This window comes from Corylus avellana, chromosome ca3 (genome assembly GCF_901000735.1).
Source record: "Corylus avellana chromosome ca3, CavTom2PMs-1.0".
Lineage (NCBI taxonomy): Eukaryota > Viridiplantae > Streptophyta > Magnoliopsida > Fagales > Betulaceae > Corylus > Corylus avellana.
Window position 1 is genome coordinate 22,505,500 of NC_081543.1, and position 2,769 is coordinate 22,508,268.

General features: G+C 36.8%; 1 non-coding gene across 1 annotated transcript; it reads right to left on the bottom strand.

Annotated features, from left to right (window-relative positions):
• Nucleotides 1–226: 226 nt before the first annotated feature.
• Nucleotides 227–298, bottom strand: TRNAD-GUC (transfer RNA aspartic acid (anticodon GUC)). The gene has a single exon. It is a non-coding gene; the product is annotated as a tRNA-Asp (tRNA).
• Between the last annotated feature and the right edge of the window lie 2,471 nt (nt 299–2,769).

Sequence of the window (2,769 nt, forward strand, 5' to 3'; positions counted from 1 at the left end):
TATCTATTGATTTACTTAGTTTATTTAGTTTATGTTTAGTCTTTTAATTTTCAAAATCAAAATCAAAACCCTTTTGGAACTAGATTAAGATTTAATTAGTTTAGCTATAAATTGCTCTTTCAAAAACACAATTCACTGTGGGTTCGACCTTGCACTTGCAAAACATTATATTGCAAACGATTCATGCACTTGCGAGTATATTAAAATTTGCACAACAAGTTTTTTGCGCCGTTGGCGGGGATCGAACCCGGGTCACCTGCGTGACAGGCAGGAATACTTACCACTATACTACAACGGAATAATAAAAACTTATATAAAAGTAATGTTGTTCTTCATCGATGAAGCTTCATCTCCAACCTTAGTTGAGAATTTAGCTCCACATGACTATGAAACTAAAACCTAAAGCTAAAGAAGAACTAAACTAAAAGAAAAGCTGTGGATGACAAATAAAAATAAACAAATAAGAACAAAAATAAATAGACAAAGTGTTTTTCCATACCCCCAAACTTAAATTACATATTGCCCTCAATGTATAGTATAGAAATACATTACCAGAAGTAAGGAAATCTGAGTGTGAATAAGGCAAGGGCGTTCCCTAAACTTAAACACCAAAACACCTGTCAACAAAAACTAATAGCAATATTTTTTTCACAGAAACAAAACATCAAAAGATTAATTGCTGTTAGAAACAAAAACAAATGAAATGAAATGCAATATAATGAAAAAGGAAAGAAAGAATTTGTGGAGTGAAGTGCAGAAAATAAACTGGAGGAGAAAACTTTACAGTGCTTCCCCCTATCATGTAGATGTCCAACTAATCCCTTCTACCCCTTCTTCTTCAAAACTTCAAACCCCTTTGGAAGGATACTTCGCCATCTTATGTAGAATTGCTTGCTTCGAAGGATCTTCTTAGGAAAGTGGTTCCTAGATTTGTGTGCTTGTGTGCACAAGTCCTTGAGTATCTTGACATAAGATGGCTCTTTGAGACATTCAGGCGATGAAGCTTTGGGCTCTTGATATGTCTCAAGAGGGACAGTGATGCAGGCATGAGCTTCAATACTCACTTCCATGTCACTGGGCAGATCATGATTTGTTTGGGGCTCACTAATCTCATGGTGTTCAACTTCCTCAGGGTGCTCAACTTCTTTTTCTTTTTCTTCCTCCTCAATGTCGTCAACAATTTTCTCACTCTCAAGTGTGGTGGTGACTTGAGCATGCTCAGCTTGCTCTGCGTGCTACTCTTTGTTATCCACAATTTCCTTCTCATCACCTCACCGATGAAGAACGACATCACTTTTATGTAAGTCTTTATTTATCTAATTTTATTGAGTTTTATATTTCAATAGTTTTACTTTATTCCAATTGGATTGAATGATTCTTGGATATCTTTTGTGATTCAAGGATACACTTGATGACTTGCGATAATTCAGTACAATTGATTGCTTGATTTTATTAGCTTAAAAATTGGATATCCCTTGTGATTTGTTCTACAAATACATTAGGTGTTTCAATTAAAATTAGATATCTTTTGTAATTTACGGATACATCTGATGATTTAATTGATTTTGAATTCCTTTTGCGAGTTGTGCAATGAATGGATACACGGGATGATTTTGATTAATTGTTTGAAGCGTAGTAAAACATATCTAAGATTTTAATTGTGAGAACTTCGGATAAATATTGATGAACATGGAATATGTTGTTATGATTCGGTGAGTGTGGATTCCCAAACCTTAGTCTTTATCTTTTGTTTTATTTTATTTAGTTTAGGTTTATCCTTTAATTTTCAAAACTCAAAAATTCAAACCTTTCGGAATTAGGTTAGGATTTAATTAGTTTAGATATAAATTTATTTTTCAAAAACACAATTCTTTGTGGGAACGACTTCGGACTTGCAAACCATTATACTACAAACGATTTGTGTACTTGCGAGTTAAATAAATTGACACAACAAAATGCTTTGATAACTTTATAATTCTTTGCGCATCTGAGAGAATTTGTTAATAGGCCTAACCCTAATGGGTTGGGGCGTTACAGTTGGTATCAGAGCAAAGGTTATAAGGTTCTGTAGACTCTTAGGAGCCAGATCTAAAGCATAAATGTATAGGGGAAATGGGAATTACATTTTGGCCTAGTAGAGTTAGTCTTTTTATATCCAATGTGTGGTACAGGGAAATATTCCCTAACTTGGGTCTGATGTTTATAATGTCGATTGTAGAAATGGCACCTCTGACTTGCAGCCGTACTAACAACACTGAGAATGGTCACACAGAGGGCAACGATGCTGGAATCGGAGAAAATACCATTGCCAACCAACACCCGGAGGCCTCGACTGCGTTGGCAGCACAACTAGTGAACTTACTAGCAATGGGAACCAATGCCGGGCGCGAGGGAGGAACAACTAAGGAAGGGCAACAAGGGTGTACATTCGAAAAGTTTAATCGGCAACACCCTCCAATTGCAGAAAACTGGGTCTTGCAAATGGAGAAGCTGATGGAGGTGATAAACTGCACTAAAGAATAGAGGGTCAAGTATGCTATTTTCTACCTCACTGCGGGAGCCAAACGATGGTGGATGGTCCAGAAGGAGCACCTACAGCAACGACTAGGTGTAGGGGTAGCCATCCCTTGGTAGGACTTCAAGGATGCTTTATTGGAGCAATTCTTCCCTCAAACAATCAGATAGGCCAAGGCCTAGAGATTTATAGATTTGGTTCAAGGATCAATGACGGTGGAGAATTATGTTGCCGAGTTCATTGAACTTTCTTGG